Here is a 22,251-nt window from a genome sequence, read left to right as displayed (position 1 = left end):
GAGTCTTCGAGCCAGTCCGATCATTGCGATGTTGAAGAGTATTGGTGAGATCACGGAGCCCTGCGGCGTGCCTTTGCGTGGGGTGGTAAAGATGTCGCTTCGCAGGTCCCCCAATCCCACCGTTGCCGTGCGTTTGGTCAGAAAGGCCCTCACGTAGTCGTGGATTCTCTTGCCGCAGTTGGCGTTGTTCAGTCCTTCCATGATGGCTTCGTGGCTAACGTTGTCGAAGGCCCCTTTGATATCTAGGGCCATGATAACGTTTTCGCCTGCTCTGGGTGAGGTGTTTATGATTTCTTCTTTTATCTGTAGCAGGACGTCCTGTGTTGACAGGTGCGTCCGGAAGCCAAACATGCTGTGCGGGTATAGCTCCTTGTCCTCCAGGTGGTGTTGGATTCTTCTGGTGACGATCCTATCGTAGAGTTTACCGAGGCACGAGGTGAGGGAGATGGGCCTCAGGTTTTCAATCTGAAGCTTTTTGCCGGGTTTAGGTATCATCACCACGACAGCGTGCTTCCATTCCTTCGGTATCGTGCCCTCTGCCCACAGTGTGTTGAGATATGCTGTGAGCTGATCTATCGCCTCGTCGCTGAGGTTGCGTATTAGGGAGTTTCTGATCTTGTCGGCGCCCGCGGCTGTGTTTTTGGTTGTCGCTCTAATTGCTGCGTAAACTTCCTCTCTTGTAATCGGTCTGTCCATGTGGGGGTTCTCTGTCCCCGGATACTCCCCGTCGTAGCCTTTGGGATTGTCTTTGCCGTAACATTTTACACGCACTGCCTCCAATAGTTCCTCGTCGGAGCCTTCGTGCTGGTGGACCAGTTTCTGGATTGCTTTGCCGCTTTCTGTTTTCGTTTTGGTTGGGTTCATGAGGGCTTTTAGTATGCGCCACGTCTTGGCTGTGCTGAGCGTGCCGTGCAGTGAGCTGCAGAACTGCTGCCACCCTTGCCTGGCCAGCTGTGTTGCGTACTCTTCTGCCTTCTTTGTGATCTCTGCTATCTTCTTCTTGAGTTTCCTGTTTAGCTTTTGTCTTTTCCAGCGTTTTGTGAGCCCGCGTCTTGCCTCCCATAGCCCGAGTAGCCGCCGGTCCACCTCCGGTGTTTGTTCTGTTCTATCTATTTCCTGCGTGTAGAGTTCTTGTATCTGTTTTAGCTGTTGGCTCCATTCCTCTATAGAGGTGATTTCCCTTTTTAGTTGTTCGCTGTGCTTACGGAAGGCGTCCCAATCTGTGATATGGGCTGTGCCGATTTTTCTTTTTACATTCTCCGCTTCGATTGTGGTTTTCAGTACATAATGATCGCTGCCTAGGTTCTCCAGCAGGTTCTCCCACTCGGCCTGCTTTGCTCCTTTAACAAATGTTAGATCTGGGCAGGTGTCTGGGCTAACGCTATTACCCTGGCGCGTTGGCTGATTTTCGTCCGTTAAGAGGTCGCAGCCTGTGTTTTCTGCCGCAATGCATATTTGCTGCCCCTTCTTTTCGAATTTCTGGTATCCCCAGCTCGGGCTTTTAGCATTGAAATCCCCTGCAATTATTAGGGTGTTCGACTTGGCTAGCACGTTTGCTTCTGCAAAGAGTTTGCCGAAGTCGCCGTCTTTCTGCCTGGGGGGACTGTATAGATTGACTATAAATGTGCTTTTAGCTTTGTGCTTCTTTTTGGGTATTATCTCGGTTATTATGTGTTCGATTTTCGTGTTCTCAATTCCTTTGTGTGCTATGGTGACTATCTTGTTGCTAATGAGGGTTGCGGTGCGTCCGCTCTCCTGGCACGTGTATCCTTTTAGGGTGGGTGTTGTATTAGTTTCTTGTAACATAATAATGTCTGGTGGTTTGTCTCTAGTGTTTATGTACTGCTGTAGGAGTCCCTGCTTTCGCCGGTATCCCCTACAGTTCCACTGCCATATTTCTAGGTTGTTTTGTCCTGCCATGATGTATTATTGTTGTTGTTACTTTGGCTTTCTGGTCCGAATCTTCTCTCGTTAAAGAGCCTGTCTCTGGCGTCATTAGTGGTTCTCTGTTAGTGGTTTCCGCACTCGGGTCAAAACAATCAAACAAACAACGAAAAGAAACTAGCTGAGGAAAATAGAGCGCTCAAAAAAGAACTTGAGCTCTGCCGAGAAGAAACGCGGCAGCTAAAAAAGAGAATAGACGACCTAATAAGGGAAATGCAATTGCAGAGGCAAGGCGGGAACTCACCGGGGCGAACGCCGAGCCCACCAGTAGAGCTGACCACACAACAATCAGAAGAACAGAGTCTTAGAAACGAACTAAAAAGCTTCATGCATACAATGCAGAATCAAATGTTACAAATGCAACAGAAAATAGCCTTGCAAGACCAAAACTTCCGCAGTTACGTAAAAAACCAAAACACACATCAGGGAGGATCATTGCGCCGATCCTCTCTTGCATGCATAATCATGCGAATGAAAATGAAAATTTGGAGTCAGATATTTCAGAGCACAGATACGCTAGAATTCTTCCAAGTTACACTGTGTAGAAACACGACAGCCTCTAACTTTTCAATACAAACGTACCAACTTACTGCAGTCATCAAAAAGGTAATTATTCAACTGTAGTTAATTGGGCTGCTGATAGCGATAATTATCATCTCACTTTGTGTCCCCCTGGCCACATAACTTATTTTCACAGATGGTCTTCGCGTGCCTCCTACTGCCAATTTTAAGAAAATAATAAAGCTTAATTTTGAACACCGTGTACAATACACAGCCAACACCTTACCCCTAAATCGCACTCTTTGATTCGGTGAGGAAGAAGAGGTTTAAGTGTATCTTTCATTGCTAAATTGAATAAAGCAAATCTCTCTGTGTCTCTTCTCTCCATTTCCCGGATGCTGGCTGCTGTCTGTCTTGCACGGCAGAAGCCACTTGGCTTTTTTCCTCGCTAAGATCTTGGACCACCGGGTTCGTGCACCTGCGCATAAGAAATAGGCGATGCATGCCCGATCGCACAGTCTGAGCCACTGACTATTTGGCATTGGGCATGTGCTACTGTGTAATTGAATACCCTGCTCCAAATTCAGCGTGGCATTAGGGCAGTATGCAAACATTGAGAAAAAAAAAGTAGGAACATATTTCAACATAGCAGAAAAAAATAGCTTAAAGCAAAAATATTTTTGAGAGCTTACGTGTTTTGAAAGTGTAAGAAAGATGAAATGCACATAGTATGGCAACCTTATCTACAGATGCACATACTTTTACAATACGCTACTCCTACTGTGAAACCATTGGTGATAGGCGACTTAAAGATGCTCATCACACGTAACTGGAAAAAATAAAATAGCAATATGCACAAAACATGCAAGGCAATAAGGAAGATATATATGACTATGGTGTCACGTGATGCTTTCTTGTTTGACATTTCAAGAGGCAACATAAGCGCATCTAAAAAAATATTAAAGAAAATTCAATGTAATTTTCGATAAAAGACCTTTTATACTTTCTTATTGAAGTTGTGATGTCTATATCTATGAAGCTGTGAGTTCTATTTAGCAAAGTAAGGACCTCATATATAGCGTGTTGCCGTCGATAAATAGTTCAATTGTTTGGCGTTTTTCTAAGATAGGTACGGGAAAGATACGCATAATCCTGAGAACCTAGCGGGCAAAAATTCCCGTTACGTTTCATATACTGAACAAATTGAAGTAGTATACTTCATTGGTTTTTAACGCATGGTACTTTAAAAAAGATGGGTTTGTCCGCAGCTACTGCAATGGACCATGATAGTTTTCGAAAATTCTCAGCACGCTTTTCTGTAAACCAAGGAGTTTAATATAATTAGTGAACGTTGTTGTTTCCCACACAAGCGCGCAATAAAAAAGACGATACTAGGGAATATAGCAGAGCGTTTAAGCCTCAACGCTATTAACGCACTTAATTCGCACAGATTTCTTTACGCAGTTGACCTATCCTTATTAAACCTGAAAAAAGCAGCCTCGGCGCTAGAAAGACTGAATAGTCAGTACAGCTACACCGTAATTTATGGCAATACGCACTCTTTAAATATTTTCAGCATTCCCCCGTGCAGTACCATTTATGGAACGCTCTCCCAGACAACATCGCTTGGCAATGGAAACACAATGTATTTCGCAATCTTCTAATCCATCAGTTGGCCATTTCAACCGTGTGATGCTTCTTGCCTGCTTCTTTTTTCTTTCCTGCATTACTGTACGAGCTATTAAAAGAATTTGAATGATCCTAATCTGTTATTTTTTACTCTATTTGATATTATATTTGCTAATATTGTATGATTGTTCCATACTGCTGCAGACAAAACGTTTATATTGTTACAATGTAATTGTGCTTACTGCTTTTGTTGTTATTGCTCTTGGTATTGTATTTGCTAATATCGTATTAATGTTCCATACTCATGCGTTGCGTGAATATTCTTTTTACTGTACTGATGCTTTTTTGCTTCCTAATTCTTTACTAACATGTTAAGGTATTTCCCCCCTTACACAATGCCTTCTCGAAGGCCTGTAAGGTACTTGTAAATAAATAAAAATAATATTCCTAAATGCATCCAATGCTTCGGTTTATTTCGGCCATGAACTTTACCATGTGTTCGTTCCAAGATAAGTCTTGCTGGAACCACATTTCCAGGAATTTTTGAGTCGTAACCTGTTTTAATACGTTCCCTTGGTAGGAAATGCTTATATTGAAATTTCGTGGCTCTCCCACCGGAGATAATAGCACGTATTTTGTCTTATTGGCTTCCAGGCATACCATTTTGAGTTTCAACCAGGAAGACTACTGGTTCGGAAAATGATTCACATTTCCTTCAAAATGAGCAAGCGAAGCACGCGCAAAAAATATACTTGTGTCGTCTGCGTACATTACTTCTTTGGGACAATCTGGGATACGGCATAGTGTGGTATAGACCGAAGGTGGAAGTCAGACTCCAGCCGTCCCGATGTATAAAAGCCGTTTATTTAACGTATACAACCAATATATATAATGAAGAACAGCAGCGCCCCCTGGGGAATAAAGAGCTGAAATGAATAACGAAACTGAATATAACGCACTTCCTCCCTTATTTTTAGTGATTACTTGTTAGTAAGTATTAGTAAGAAAACCCCAAGACATGCACACGGTACTTATTTACACATATTTAGAAACTATGTGCACGGCAGACAGCCAACTAGTTGGTCTGATAGTCTTGGAGCCAGGCCGGTGGCCGGCGCTCTCGGGTCGGCCGCTTTGGACGTCGCACTAGCGACGAAGGCCACGGGATCGCAGACTGTTGCTGCGGTAGGTCAGGAGACAGTGCCTGCCTCCTGGGAGAAGGAGGCTGTAGCATGGCAGGCTGCAGCACATCAGAGGACAGCGGCTGCGGCATGGCAGGCTGCAGCGCATCAAGAAGCTGCGGCGCGGTGGGTTGCAGCGCATCAGGAGACCGCAGCTGAGGCGTGGCAGGCTGCAGCGCCTCAAGAGTCCGCGGCTGCGGCGTGGTAGGCTGGCCTGGTTCCCAGGTGCTCTTCTCCGGAACCCTGGAAAGCTTGGAGGCATTCCACGTACGGCCGCCTCCAAGTCGGAAAGAGGCTGGTCCCGTGCTCTCGATCACTTTAGTTGGTGAAGAAAAGGCGCAGTCTTCCTTGAAACGAACGGACGGTTGTTTGATGCGGACAAAATCGCCTACGGATGTCTTCGTCTTCTTGGCGGCTCTCCTTTTGTCCGTGTAGTGCTTGATGCTCTGCTGTTGACGCCTAAGCCTTTGACGAAGTCGCGCCAACTCCTTGGCTGGGTCTTCCGCAAATGCTGGTGCTGAGAAAACCACGACATCCAGACTGGTTCGGCGCATTCTACCATGCAGCAGAACTTCTGGGGCGACCCCGGTGGTGGCGTGCGGAGTACAGCGGTAAATGGCAAGGTATTCTGTGACAGCTTGCCGCAGTGGTCGTATTTCGAGGAGCGAGACTTGAATAAAATTCTTCAATGTGCGAATAAAACGCTATATTTGCCGATTGGCTTGGGGGTAGTATACGGAAGAATGTGAAAGACTGATGCCTCTGTTTTACAGGAAAGTGATGAACTCATGCGAAGGGAATTGAGCTCCATTGTCAGAAACTATCTCTTCTGGGTAGCCTTCACGGGGAAAAACACTTATTAAAAAGTCTTTCACGGTGCTCGTGGACACTTCGTCGCAAAAATATACCTCTGGCCATTTAGCATGGTAGTCAACAAGCGTTACAGCAAATCTGCTGTTTTGAGCTGCATGCTCCAAAGGACCAGCAATGTCTAGGCCAAACTTCTGCCACGGTCGCTCAGGCCATTCAACAGATTGCAATGGTGCTGGTGATGTTTTGGCGGACTTATCTGCCTCCAGGAAGATGTGGCAGTTTGTTACTGCCGTTTCCACTTGCTTATCCATTGGCGGCCACCAGAACCACTCACGCAGTCGCGCCTTCGTGAGCGTGATACCCGGATGTGTCTCGTGCGCGATGCCGATGATCTGAGCCATGAGGGAGGACGGAACAATGAGGCACTCTCCACGCAGTAGTAGGTTATCGACAACAGAAAGTTCTTCCCGAATGGCGTAGAATGGTTTCGCCTCTTCTGGTATGGATTCCTTTGGCAGCCGGGAACTCAGCACGAATGATTTAATGGTTTACTGTCAACTGTCATCGAGGGCAGCCCGCCTGAACTTCTCATTTGTCACGCAGGCTGGCTCAATGAACAAGACAATTTCTTCTTCCTTAGCAATATCTGCCTCCGTGGTAGGTGCTGGTAGCCGAGAAAGTGCATCTGCTACAGTGTTTGTGGACCCCTTGCGGTTCTCAACAGTGAAACTGCATAAAGCAGTCGTGCACTCCTGTGTGCAATTCGCAGTGGGCGTCTTCCATGTGTTGTGACGACAGCAAGGACGCCAGTGTCTGGTGGCCTGTTCGAATTGTGAAATGGCGGCCCCAAAGGTACGTGTGCCATCGCTCACGCCCAAATGCACGCAAGAGCTTTTGGTTCACCGACTGAATATTTTCTCTCCGCAGGCGACATTGTACGAGATACGAAAGCGACGGTGCGGAGCTCGTGGCCACTTTGTTGCTGCAGGACTGCTCCCAGACCACAGTCGGATGCGTCGGTCGACACAATAACTGAAAGTGATGGATCGAACATCGGGAGGACTGTACTCGATGAAAGCATTTCTTTGATCCTTCTTAAACTGCTGTCTGCTTCGGCAGACCAGATGAATGGCTTATTTTGCGAAGCAAGACTCTCATAGGCTCAACCACTTGTGCCAAATGTGGAACAAACTTTGAATCGTATTGTACGAGACCCAGGAACGGGTGGCAACATCAGTTGGCACTGGTGTGTTAACTATGGAATCTACCTTCTAGTGAGTAGCGAGATACCACGTGCGGTGACCTTGTGCCCTAGAAACTCAAGTTCTGGAACATCGAAGTGGCATTTGTTGTTCAATTTCAGACCTGCGTTTTTTTACCTTTTGCAGCACGGTCTTCAAGTATGAAAGGTGCTGTTCTTCGCTCTTGCCAAAAATCCATCGGGTTTTGCCCGCGTGAGTTCGAATCCCATCTTAGTCGCCAATGTGGTCTTGACCGAAGGTGGAAGTCAGACTCCAGCCATCCCGATGTGTAAAAAGCCGCTTATTTAACATATACAACCTGTATATATGGATGGATGGATAGTATGAGCGTCCCCTTTGGAACGGGGCGCTGGGTTGCGCCACCAAGCTCTAGCTGTTATACTGCCTAATGTCCTACCTAGGTTAAACAATGAAAAAAAAAAGCACTATGAACTACCACGCCCAAATTTTCTGATCTCCTATTGCGAACTGTGCCTTTGTACGTCTCCCTCTTTTGTCGTTTCCCTACTTTTCTTCCACCAATCCTCAAATAGCCTCTTACTAAAGCCTATTGCGGACGTGTTTGCATTACCACTGCTCCCGCTGAACCCAAGGGCTGCAAGGAGGCTACTGGTGCCTAAACCGACCGCTGGGTAGACGTATTCACATTCTAATAGAACATGCTCCGTATTTTGCCTAACTTTACCGCAGCAAGCACATGCTTCTTCTTCCTTCTTATATCTCGCTTTATAGGTGCGTGTTCTAAGGCATCCCGATCTCGCTTCGAAAAGTAATGAGCTTCCCCTTGAGTTATCATAAATGTTTTATTTCCTTATTTCGTTTTTCCCTCTTAAGTAGTTACTCATGGCAGGTTTCTTTTCCATTGCCACCACCCATGAGATTAATTCAGCCTCTCTGACTTTCCGCTTGGCCTTCTTTGTTGCTGTGTTGTCCACCCTACAGGGCGCATATTTGCTGGTAAGCTGCCTAGTTCTTTTCCTCCACTGTGAATCAATATTTTTCCGGTACAGATACCTGTACAGAATCTTCCACATTCCTCAGCCGATCTTCCTACTCAATTTTACTGCGAGCTTCCCTCACTTCAAAACTAGTCGAGCCCATATCACCCTGCACAGCTTTATTTGTAGTCTTCCCAAGAGCGCCCAGTGCGAGGAGACCCACTGACCTTTGGTTCCCATCGAGTCCTGATTGTACCCCTGATTTATAGCAAACAACCGCATTTCCAGAAGTGTGTCCTGGAATCATTACACCTTTCCACCTACCTCGGAGGACCTCGTACCTATTGTATCCCCATAGCGTTCTGTGCTTCATTATGGCTGCATTTCTCTTCCCCATTTCCCTATATATATAATGATGAACAGAAGCGCCCTCTGGGGAATAAAGATCTAAAATGAATAACGAAACTGAATATAACACATAGGTCATTTATAAACATATTAAGCGCATATTATAAAGAGGAGGGGACCCAGTATGAAACCCTGCAGAGCGCTTTGCTTCAACTAAGGTTGATGACACGTTATTGATTACCGCGTACTGGTACCGGCTGGTTTAGTAGCTCTGCAACAAGCTATGAGCAATGCCACGTATACTAGATATGCTCAGTTTACCTAAACGAAGGTTATTATACAGAATGTCAAACGCTTTGCGTAGGTTTATAAAGAGCCCAACTGTCTAAATTTTTTTTAAATGATCCATTACGTGCTTTTTTTTTATTTCAGCTAATGTTAGCTCGGCGGATTTCTTTTTTTCTTCTTTTTTTGAAAGCCAAATTATACATCATTTTTAACATTATGCTTATAAAAAATGCTGCAAACGAACATCTGTTGGGCTTTCGTATACTTTTCGCAAAAGAGGCAGAACCGATATCGGACAATAAATGGATAGTTGTTTTTTCGGTGCCTCCTTTAAATATCGGACATACGCCAGAAATTTTCAACTTATCTGGAAAAATGCCCGTAGTAAAAGATAGGTTGATAATATCGGTAATAATACAATAATGAGGCTTGCTGCTGCTCTCATGTCCTCTCCTTTGCTCGCTTTCGATTAATCATCACAAACCTTCTACCTCACCCTAACTTACTCTTTGTTAGTGTATTTCTCTCTCCGCCTTCTCTTTCCCGCCGACGTCTTCACCAATCCCCCGTTGTGGGTAAGCACCATAAGTGAAGGAACAAGCAAGCAAGCGAGCAAGAAGGCAAGCAAGCAAGTAAGCAAGCAAGCAAGGAGCTCGTCATTTCTACCGCACGCTGCATATATTACACGAAAAATATGTAAACTGGAGTAACAGTTGCCAGTAAAATTTGCAGGAAAAAGAAGGCACCCGAATTGGAGGCTGAATTTTTTAAAGATACCGAGCAATCTTTTACTGCGTGGGTATGTGCCATGTTCAACAGTATTCAGCATCAGCACAGACGTTACGAAGAAGAAGTCCGCTTGCTTCCGACGCCGGTTCGAGTCGCCCCGATTCGTGCCGAACCCGCGAGAAACCTCGACTAGCAACTACATTACACCGGGGAAGCGCGGATCAAGGCTGTTTGTCTCTCAGTACAGGACATGCTGGTCCTACGCGGCACCATGACGCAGCACCCACGTGGCAGCACGTCCACGCCAGCCATGTCGCCGCACTACTGGGTACCTCCCACCTCGGTGTCCTGCAGCGGGGTCACGGAACTGCAGGCCCTCCTGGCTCCCTTCTCGTCTGCCACTCTGCTGGACCAAGGTGCGTCGCCACCACCGCCACCTACTGGGCCACCCAACGGCGCCCCTGAAGTTGAGACCACGGGCGATGAACACGCCGACGTCATCGTCGCGTCCTCCCCGGGTCCCTCGGGTGCCCACTTCACGAGGCAGCCGCCGGACGACGAGTCTCGAGGCCGCAACCTGGCCTTCTTGATCACGGCACTGGTGGTGTTCGGGGGGCTGGTGGTGATCGTGCTCACCGTGGGCCGACTACTACAACCGAGAGACGGGATCACCGACGAGCTGAGTGTGACGGACGCCGCGCAACACCCGCTAGTCCAGGAGCCAGGTTCGGTCCGCGGCTACGATGATGGTGCGAACGCCGCTCTCCATGTCGCCGTGAGGCTGGTGCCTGGCCTCACAAATCACAGCGTCACGGTGCACAAGGCTGACCATTCGTACAGTGAAACAACCGCCTTCCTCGATAATCGCCGTTCCGTGTGGCGTGGGCGGCGCGGACCTACGACCAAGTCTAGAAAAGGCCTTAGAAAACGTCGTCAGCGCACTTCCACCATGATCGTCAGCGTCAATGAATTTATTCGCAGGACCAGGAAGCATCCAGTGACACGGACATGTCTTCACCCAAAGCCTCCACGTCTAAGAAGGTGTCGGGAAAATTTTTGCGAAAAAAATATCGACGGCGCGCAAATTGGAAAGCCTCCCTAAAGTTTGCGTACAAGCAAGGTGCAGAAATAGTCGGGAAGCGACGAGACTCTCGGCTCGTTCGACACAGTGGGGTGAACATTTCTGCCGGGGTCGAGACAACTCATTTATTGGGCTGAAGCGGAGAACGTGTGCCAGGGCGTTCGCATTGTTTGATGCTTGGATGTTAATATGTTAATTACGGCAGTCACTCGAGCATGGCTAACCGTGGAATGATTACAGCATAGAAAATGAACAAGGTCGCAGTTATGCGTGGAAAATTAGGAACCACCATTCCAATATATAGCGCCGCTTATTCTGTTCACATTGCGAAACGGTAACATTGAATAATTTCGCCCTGTTGCTCGTTTACTTTGTCCCACCTCCTTCTCTTGTATCCATACCCACGAAATACAATACTTCGAGAAAACTTATTGAAAGGACTTGAGAGGCCTGTAGACATCTTGGCATATTATGAAATGTTCAATGACCATTTGTGGCAAAATTTTTGAAAACATTTTCAAAACTTCCACTTCCAAGATCAAATTTATTCAATGTATCTATATATTTTGCTTTGGATACCATCTTGCACATTCTATATTTAAGCTTCTACAATTTGTAAGAAAGGTTCAGGAAGGTTAATGTGTTTTATAAAATGTTGTATTGCCTCGATTCTCCAGACAGAGTAAAGCCCATGCGTTTATATGTTCCTAGGAAAATAGACTTCGCAAATTATATGAATATGGTCACCTATATAAGACATGAAAAAACGAAAACAAACGGCATGTAATTACAGCAGGCTAATAAAATCTACATTTCCTATGATATGTTTACACACGGACCATGGCCGTTATGCCATTCTTCACGTAGATACGTATAGAGGCTCCTCATTTGCTGAGAATACTTGCAAAGTATATGTACCTGAGCAGATACTGATGGACTACAGCTGATGTTGCATTGCGCGAGGTGTAGGTCAAAAGGGCCGCTCAAGAGGCAAGACGCGAGTAGCCTTCGTCATCTCTTTAGTATTACGTGTCCCGTTTTTGCCATTCAATACCGTCATCAACCCGAATTAACGAAACTAACATGGCCACCGAACACCATATACCGGAGTTTTTTCTGAAATAACTAAGAAGTGGTGATTTCTTTCTAATTTTGATACAGACGGGTTTTTCTTCGAGCGCGCGCTCTAGCGCATTCGCGTTGAAACATCTGGGCGCCCTTGTCACGGCCCTATACTTTATTTTGACGGGGTCGCACGCCGCGCATATGCGCACAACAACGGACTCAGCAGTCATCGAACTCTTGAGGTGGTTTCCTGGGGTCCACAAGGGAACCGAGGACGCATTGCTAGTGCTTGTGGGCTGTGATAAGTTAGTGCACCTACTGCTAGTGAAGCGTCACTCAGGTGAAGATCACTAGTTTTTTTTTCACTGCGACATACTAATGCCATCTTCGGCTGGTCGTTTCTGTGCGCTCTGGAACGCTGGTTGAAAGACGGTGCCCGCCTTGCGTTCGGCTGGTTCTTCGCGATTGCTCTCCTCCATCTTAGAACGCTCTGAGGCGCTCCGAGCCCTATCTTCGAGATTGAAACGTCATCGCAGCGCCACATCGCTGCTGTTGGCGACGGCCCACCGTAACCTTGGCAAACTAGGCCACTGCATGCTGGCGTCTCGATGAACGCTCATCCCACCGGCGCGTGCGCCGGTTTTCCCGGTAGCGCCGGGATCTTTAGATAGGCGATACATTGGACGTTGGCAGTGGTAACGTGGTTTCGCATCTGCCATTTCCTCATCAGAGAGCGAGTCGCACGTTCGGCTTCCGCGCTTGTCCTCTACCTCTGAGCTCGGGGAACGCTGGATCTGCCCGACTCTGCTTCGGGGGAAGGAGGCGACCAGTCGAAGATACCATAAATTCGCCGCTCTCTCCAGAACACCGAAGTGTGCGCTTTTTTTTTCAGTTTCACGCACAAGCAATTCGGCCCGGCCTCGCGGATTTTTCACACGCGCAGGCCTGGGTTAGGAACAAATGCCGCGATAGCTTTGGGTGTCGCTACGTTACAATTTTATATTTCGAAGAACCGAACAACCCCTTTCTCGATTTTACGAACTTCCCAATTTAGAGAAATAATTCGAGCGTGGTCACCAGTGAATGGAGTTCCAACGTATCTTGTCCTGTGGTAGTGGCGGGGAAGAAGGGAGCGAAACTGTGAATGACGAAACTAGCCCTTTATTTGGCGAACCTGTGTCCTCAAAAGCTAGTTACATTCAAAGAACAGCGATAGCGGCGAACACAGTCAGCGATCGTGGAAAGTCTGATCAGCGGGTCAAGCGCTTCGGCTTTTTGCATGAGCCATTGAAGTTTCCGGAGAGATCGTCAGTGCCCGCGGGTCTTCCAGAATTGTCTGCAACACTTGCGTTGCGCGATGAAATCAGATTACACAAGGTTCGGTGACAACAGACTGGGGATAGAACCATCGATAACTTTCAAGAAACTTCCAATGCATGCAGGCGCGTCCTGACCTGTGCGATAACATTTGTTAGGCGGGTAAACGTGGTCACATGATAAAGATAAACAATTACACGTGCCCATACTCCCCTCTTAAGAAGTATCGTCCCGGTGCTGCAAACATTACAGGAGAGCGAAACACAAAAGGACACCTAATAAATCAAAGTAACAAATCAACAAAGAAACAAGATCAAAGTAGCATAGTCAAAAAAAAAAAGAAGAGCGGCCAACGTGCAGCTATGCAAATCCCAAAGGCCTTGAGTAGCGCCGTTGTAAAAGCGAAATGCCGTCTGGCATGACCTGATAGTCGAGTTCGCTAATGCGTCGGATGATCTCGTAGGGTCCCAAACAGCGGCGTAAAAGCTTCTCGCGAAGTCCTCGTCGGCGTATCACGGTCGCCGGGCAATCCGGCGTGGCATCGCCGAAGGTTGTAGTGTTGGCTGTCAGTCCTCTGCTGGTTTTTGATCCGCAGATGCGTGAGCTATAGGGCTTCTTCGGCAAACTGGAAATAGGTGGATTCGTCGGTGACGTGCGGCAGCATCCGGTCGAGAGTTGTCGTCGGGTTCCTGGCATAAACCAGCTTGAAGGGCGCGATGTGTGTTGTTTCTTGCACCACCGTGTTGTGTGCGAAGGTAACGTACGGCAGGACGGCATCCCAGGTCTTATGTCCGACGTAGACGTATACATTGCTAGCATGTCAGCGAGAGTCTTATTCAGGCACTCCGTAAGGCCATTCGTCTGCGGGTGGTAGGCAGTTGTCTTCTGTGCCTTGTATGGCTGTATTGCAGAATGGCTTGGGTGAGCTCCGCTGTAAGGGCTGTTGCTCTGTCAGTGAGGAGAACTTCTGGAGCGCCATGTCGCAGCAGGATGTTACTGACGAAGAATTTTGCCACTTCGACGGCGCTACCTTTCGGCAGAGCTTTCGTTTCACCGAAGCAGGTGAGGTAGTCCGTCGCCACGACGATACAGTTATTTCCGGTAGTCGACGTCGGAAAGGGTCTAAACTCATCCCAATCAGTTGAAATGGTCGGCAAAGATGCTCGATTGGCTGTGGCAATCCCGCTGGCCTTGTCGTTGCTGTTTTGCGTCGCTGATAGTCTCGGCATATCTTGACATAACGGGCGACGTCGGTGGTCAGGCGCGGCCAGTAATGATTTTCCTGTATCCTCCACAGCATGCGGGAGATTCCTTATGTGCCCAGCGCTCGGATCGTCATGTAGGACGTGCAATACTTCTGGATGCAGTGCTGAGGGAACAACAAAAAGGTTGTTGGGGCAGACTGCAGTGGCGGGAAGCTTTTCTTTACGAGGGTTGTTTTGAAGCGAGAACAAAGACAATCCTCGCTTAAATGCCCATGGGACAACGTCGGTGTGTCCTTGCAAATACTGGATGAGGTTTTTTAGCTTCGAGTCTGCTCGTTGCTGATCAGCGAAGTCTTCCGAGCTTATTTTTCCCAAGGAAGGCATCGCCATAGTCGCAATCCTGCGGCGGCGGATCAATGAAGACGCGTGATAGGCAATCGGCATCGGAGTGTTTTCGTCCGGAGTTGCAGGTTAGAATGATGTCATATTCTTGCAGTCTGAGGCTCCACCGCGCCAGCCATCCTGTAGGGCTCTTTAAATTCGCAAGCCAACACAACGCGTGATCGTCGCTGATGACTTTGAATGACCTGCCATATAGGAAAGGGAGGAATTGTGCTGTAGCCCAAACGATGGCAAGGTATTCCTTTTCGGTCGTAGAATATTTGCCCTCCTCATTTGACAGCTACCGGCTAGCGTATCATCCGTTCAAGTCCGTTTTTCCTTAGGACTAGGACGGCACCGAGGCCTTAGCTACTGGCGTCAGTGTGGATTCCTTTATCGGCGTCCTCGTCGAAGTGCGCAAATGCCGGTGGCGACTGCAATCGTGGTTTGATTTTAGAAATGAGTCGGCTTGTGGCATTTCCCAATTGAACTCAACAACACATTTAGTTAGATAAGTCAGCGGCTCAGCGTTGCGTCAAAAGTCCTTTACAAAGCGCCTGTAGTAGGCATAAATGCCAAAGGAATCTACACACTTCCTCCTTCTCGGTGGGCTGCTGGAACTTGGCGATGGCAGCTGTCTTCTGCTGGTCAGGGCGGTCTGCAGATTTGCTAATGACACGGCCAAAAAACAGATGCTCATCGTAAGCGAAGTGGCCCTTTTCCGGCTTCACAGTGAGCCCTGATGACTTGAGGCCGCAAAAGATGATCGCCGAAATTTCGCCGAACGCCGAACGACATCATCCAAGTAAACAAGGCAGGTCTGCCACTTCAATCCTGCTAACATTGTGTCCGTGACACGCTGGAACGTTGCAGGCACCGAGCGCCGTACGAATGCCATGACCTTGAACTCGTACATGCCACTTGGCATGATGGAGGCGGCCTTTTCGCGATCTCTCTCGTCGACTTCTATTTGCCAGTAGCAAGACTTGAGATCCATTGATGAAAAGTATTTGGCGTTGCAGAGCCGATCCAATGCGTCGTCTATCCGTGGCAGGGGGTTATACGTCCTTCTAAGTCATCTTGTTCAGTTGACGGCAATCAACGCAGAAACGTAGGGCTCCATCCTTTTTCTTCACCAAGAAAACAGGAGATGCCCACGGGCTTTTAGACGGCTGGGTGATGTCGTCGCGCAGCATTTTTGTCTTACAGCTTCACGTTCTCGCGTCGAAACTCGGTATGGGCTCTGGCGGAGTGGTCCAGTGCACTTTTCGGTTATTATGCCGTGCTTTGCGACTGGTGTTTGTCTAATCCTCGATCACGTCGAAAACCAGTTTTTGTATCGTTGCAGCAGACTTCTGAGCTGCTGCTGCCTAACATGGGAAGACTTGTATTTATGCCGAAGTCTCGTTCGGGAACTGTGGTCGTCAGGGTAAATGCGGCAGAATCCGAGAGCACAAAATGCATTGATGGTTTCCACAATTTCTTCGATGTACGTGATCTTCGTGCGCTTGTTGTTGTGCTTGAACTCCTCGGTGAAGTTTGGCAGCATCACATGCTGCCATCATATACCCCGCCTTCTGCAACACTTCCCCCCCCCCCCCTCCACTCAGACATACCGTGGCAGCGGAACACCCCACATGGTCGGATGTGTACCTGCTGCCCAAAGCGGGCAAATTCACCTGCAGCAAAGTAGCGCAGATTGAGGCCGAGGTCTAGAAACAGTGTTGCTCTTCCATCTCTCCTGTGCAATGATTGTTGCTTATAGTGTGCTGTGCGTCTCAAGGTAAAATTATCGTTAATAAGTGCGCATGTCTTACACCAAAGGTACATCCTCAGGGAAAACGAAAAGGGAAGTACGTGTACCCACTCGGTTTTTCATTTCCGCTAGACTTTTACGTAATTTAATGTTGGCAGGTTGGCAGGCATACACTTCTAGGACACATACCTTAACGGGCGCCCTTTATTCACCACAATTATATATGACGCTGAAGTGGCTATTACTGATGTCCAAGGTTTACGAAAAGGTCCACCGATTCCGAGCAGATATTAGGATTTTACGGTAAGCACACCAGGCGCATTTATGCATGAACGTGTTATTAAAATGTCAACGATGGAATTCGAAGCGAGTGGACAGCCGATAACACCTGTGTCTGTAAAAGACCTAGTTTGCCTGCTCTGCAAGTCGGACGTTGTGCGCATCGTGAAAGGGGAAAAAATTCATGCGTTAAGTCATGCCTTCACCTTCTGCCGTTTGATAATTTTAGCCATGAGCCAGAGTTTATATGAGAGTATTTAGAACAGTTAATTCGAGAGGCCTTAGTGTCGGGCTCCGAATTGACCTTGACCTCCTCCTTCGGGATTTTCATCCGCAACGCAATTCTCGTTACACGAATGACTTCCTGCTTCATTGGAATGTGGCATTTGTCACCTTAAATCGAAAGCATGATCTCATGCTCTGTGGCAGAAGAGACATCAACCACCGCGGCCACTTCAGACCGAACCACCAAACCGCCCGCGTGAGTGCGCCGACTGAAATAAGATCGTTTAAGCCGGAGCGGATATGTTCGAGTCAGGTATTCTGTGTAATACCCTTATTGCGTTTCTCTACCGCTGCTTCACCATAAATTTCATGTAAATTTATTAGAAGCGTGGTTTGTTGCTGGACTCCTTGGTTCGTATTTATTGTGGTATGTTAGTACGCGAAACAATGTAAAAGAGGGCTGAGACAGGATAGAGCATCATTCGCAACTAAGTTTTCATGCTTGAGCCTGACCTTCCACGTAAGGCATATCTGCATGAAGTACTGTCCATGCAAGGAGTTTTTCCAGTTCCACAGGACGCACACTAATCTTGTCGAAGGAGTTATAGCTTCCACGTGTACTGAGGTAAGGTTATGTTTGACAAGACGCCTGAAGATATTAATTATCTGGTCGCGCGGCTATGGGGTATCCTTTATCTGTGGTTGCTGCAGTACTTGCGACCTTCCTTCAAAAGAGAAAGGGTAAGTAGAAAGTCTCTCCGCTAGTGGAGAAAAGACGGCAGTTCGTCCCTTATGTGCACAAAAAGGTCTTCTAATTTGAGGAAAGTGCAAAGTACGTATTGTTTTTTTCGGCTCCACGAAAGCTGGCTGTCTTGTTCCCATAAATTTTATTACCGCAGAAGCTGTCTCAGTACGTGAAAAAGCATGCTATCGGCAGCATGTTGCCTGCGCAGTCGACGTAGTGTACGAAATTTCACTTACTTGCGGTAGGCTAGAAGACAACAAGACAGGCCACTGCGCCAATGACAGGGCATGAGAGAACGAGCTTTTTGTCTACGAGGACATATCTGCACATTTGCCTATGCGCTATGTTTCCTGTTTGAGTGAGCCAATACTTTCCCTACTCTGCTAGGGAGAAGCGTAAATGTCTTAGTATATATTAGTTAATGAAGGCATATTCCACTAATAAGAGTCGCGATATTTGTATTAGTGATTCGCCTGTGCCTCGACCCAGCACTGAATGTCACTTGTTTGATTGTGCGTTTCAACTAGCATACATTAGCGCAATTTTATATCTGTGGCCTGATTGCGGTGCGCGAATGTACTTTCGTACGATTGCACCTTGCCTAAATGGTCTGCTGCGTTTTATTATGAGGAAGGCTATTTCAAACGGATATCTATATACAGGGAGAATGCCTAGCTATATAACACACGGCACAGCGATACTACTGATGGCAGTGTCACGTCATCTTCGTTTCCTCCTCGCAACGTCTTTTTATAGCGGCACGAACTATTACATAACAACGTAAACATAGGTGTGAGTGACCCTCTCTCTTGTTCTGATCCTATTACACTTTGTTCCGCATCCTAACACCACGTAATACTTTTTCCTAAGCACTACCTGTCAAGTTTCTAAAGACAGAGGTGCAACCACATTCATTTGCTATTTCTTTTTTGAGAAATTCATCGTATGTACCTACATGAGGACATACAAAACTGTGCGAAGTCGAATCCTGCGTGCGATTTCTCCTAGAGCGAAATTTACTTTGCTTGGTCAATGCTTCCCTTCCACCTCCCCTTCCTCGCCAGACGGCCTCCACCAAACAGCGAAGTCACCACCCGTTTGTTATAAATAAAACATCTTCAAGAACAACGAACGCTCGAGTGAGATTATCTCCAAGCCGCACGATGACGACAAGCCGGGCGTGTATCACAAGTTCGCAAGCTCGGCTTTCACTCCAGCAGTGAAGTCGAATGGCGTGGCAGGGCATTACACGTCCACCCCTTGGTTCTGGTCGTAGTAGTTTACCACTTGTTGTGCTTCCTTGTCGTAATGTTCAGGAATGAATGCCACAGGCGACGCTGTCACCCATTTGAGCTGCTGCAGAAGCAAGCGCACCTGAAAAATGAAAAACCGTTAACTGAAAGAGTGCACTAAAACGAGCGGTAGCGGTTGATACCAAGTGAGTCCGAGGAATCCATGGTTCGCGTTCATTAGCCAGCGGTAACGTTAGAAAGAGTGGTTTGATAAGAAGCTCGAATACAATCGCTTACTCCAGCCTTATAGTTTCGTTCATCGACATCTCCAGCTAGCGTCTCCTAAAAGGGGCCCTCACTAGTTTTAACCATTACAAGCTCACAAACACGGCGCGTAGACCACACGGCTGCAATCGTTACTGCAAGGTACGAAGGACTGCACAAAAACAGCTGAAATTTCAAACAGACGTCCGCGCCGTCCTTAGCTCTCTACGGAGCTACCGCTTCCAGCCAGAGTCAAATTCACGCTTACAAATGCATCTACATGAGGCGCATTGCCTGCAAAGTCACCGACTGTGGCACGTGAACTCGGTTACGTGCCACCGCACCACAAAGAGAGGAAGAGAGGAAAAAAGCGCTGCGGGGTCGTGACGTAGGCTTCACACCATCCGTCATTTGCGGCATGGGAGAAGGCTAGTATAATGGGGAAGAAGGATAGAGCGGTCTACATCAACAGTAAAGCTCACCTCTCCTGGCAGCATAACAACATGGCACTTTAATTTATCCCATCGTCTTGCATAATGAACGAATTCAAAAATTTTAATGCTTGGGTGCTTTTCAGACGGCGACCTACCATCTTCTATGCTTAAAATTGGTGATGGGGCCTGGAGAGGGATCGTTAGGGATTGTTTACGCGACAACGTTAAGGAGCTCGTGTTGCAGAAAAGCCGGTGTCGTCGTCGTCGGCGGCGTTGGCCGTGAGCGATAAATCCCAGCAGGCACTTCATGAATAAAAAACAACTTGCAAGATGGGCTGGGTGGGAATCGAACCAGGGTCTCCGGAGTGTGAGAGGGAGACTCTACCACTAAAAAAAAAAAAAACTCAGCCACGAGTTCCATGCTTCAAAGCGGTACAAAAGCACCTCTAGTGAATGCGGTGTTGCCTTAGAAACGAGCTATTTCTAAGGCTCAGGCGTGCGTCGCTTGCTCAGGCGCACATTTCGTTGCCGCGCCGAACGCTGCGTTGCTCAACGCTCACCGCGTCCGATGCGGGGCGCGTAGTCGCTGTGCCGTAGCCCATTGTCTTATACCCCTTGGCGGGTCGACGGGAACGCTGTCGCGTTCCACTCTTGAAGGCGAAGCTTGAGCGTCCTCCAAATTTTTTAATAAATGCCGTATTTGTTTGATTATATGTACATATAAAGATGTAACGTTGTGCGGCAGTTTGTTGTGTCTATGCTGAATTCAAGACTGGACATCTTCCAACATTTCAAATGTGCTTCTCAGACTCTTCGCGTTGCAGACAATAACGGAATCTTCTCGCACAATTTGCTCTCAGCTGTCTAATATCTGGCGTTTTACGTGCCACTGCCTCTATATGATTATGAGGTCAGCTGTAGCTGGGGAGTCCGCATTAATTCCGACCACCGGGGTTGTTTTAACGTGCACCATTTTAAAGTTTGTATGTGCACTCCCGCAGAAATGCCACTGCCACAGCCTCAATTTGATCCAGCTCTCTCGGGTTTAACAACGCCAATACACCACGAAGTATACAGGGTGCCCCAACTTCCGCGCACCACGATTGGAAATATGCGAATATAGCCACCTATAACGTGCTGTATAAACCGTGTCATTTATTCGTATTTTTTAAATACACCTAATGATAGAGAATGAAGCGCCACCATTCCCTTGAAAATTGCCACATCTGCGCATTGCACAAATGACTGTATGTAGGACACCACGCACAGGATTCTCACGTGATTAATGTCACTCTGACAAGTGATCTGATCAGCTTCCCATGTTACGTGCTCTCGAACACTTCAGACATGCCGCTCCACTAAGCTTCTTCTTTGAGGTTATATGCACGCATAACAATGTGCGTACCTGTAAATTAAAAACAGAAATGCAATAAGCGCGGACCTGTCTTTAATTCAATGGTGAAGTTCTGCCATATAATGCGAATCTTCTTGTGCAGCTATTGTTTGTAAACGTGAATTTGCACGTGCATGTCCGAGGAAAGGAGTGAAAAGGTTCTTACGAAAACCCAGTAACCACCAAACCGCCCGCGTGAGTGCGCCGACTGAAATAAGATCGTTTAGGCCGGAGCGGATATGTTCGAGTCAGGTATTCTGTGTAATACCCTTATTGCGTTTCTCTACCGCTGCTTCACCACCTTGAAGGAGGCTCTGTGTGGTAGACTTGCAAGGCTACACAGAGTACGAGAAAGGCAGGAGGAGCGCGGGAGAGAATGTGACAAAGGTTAACAACAGTGCGGTGGAGACGAGTGCCCATGGCGCAAGGACCGGTAATCCCTGTAGAAAGTGCGTGCACCGATGCTTTCTTCCAGCAGCAGAAACAGTGATGATGCCAGCGCTGGTAAGCCAGCACTCGTCCTTTTGCACTGGAACTGTGTGCGCAGTAATTAGAACGCAGGGTGTCCAAGGACTGCTGAAGAGGGGAGTCATGCATATAAACTTAATTTTGAAAGTGCCATCACCAACTGTTCAGCGAAACTGCGTCAGAAAAGGCGCGGGAGCGCATTCAGTAAACTAGATTAGCTTAGAGTAGATTAGGCTGGATTAGCGATGGCCCTGCGGAATGAAGTTGAGGAAGGACACCGCGCTTTCAGTAGGCCTTAATGTTGCACCACTTGTAGCTCTGTAAATGCAGCGAGTGAGATATTCCGTGAGACCTACTTTCTGGTTCTGTGCAGCATTCTGAGGCGCTACAAAAATTGTATTAGGGATCATGTTATAGTAACGTTGCGGTTGTTACATAGCGGTAGATAGAAAAATGGTTTTGCCTTGGTGTACGCTATGGTGGTTCTGCATGCCCCTTTGTGCCACAGAGAAAATTACCCATCCGTCAATTTATCTGTTTAATTAAAGACACTTCACGAGGAACACCCAACCTAATTCCCAGACGACAGTCAATATGAAAGAATGGGTTTAATAATGAGAACAACGTTCTCCCGAAAAGGAGAAAAAAAGCAGAAACGCAAAATAACAAGCAGAGCACGAGTGAACATGACAGGCGCGGACTTTAAGCCACGCTTTACTAAACAGACGTGACGCTGAATACAAGTGACGTTTCCTTTGTACATGCCCTGCAAA

The sequence above is a fragment of the Dermacentor albipictus genome, chromosome 1 (assembly GCF_038994185.2).
Source record: "Dermacentor albipictus isolate Rhodes 1998 colony chromosome 1, USDA_Dalb.pri_finalv2, whole genome shotgun sequence".
Taxonomy (NCBI): domain Eukaryota; kingdom Metazoa; phylum Arthropoda; class Arachnida; order Ixodida; family Ixodidae; genus Dermacentor; species Dermacentor albipictus.
The sequence above is the reverse complement of the archived record's forward strand: the minus strand, read 5'-3'. Positions refer to the sequence as shown.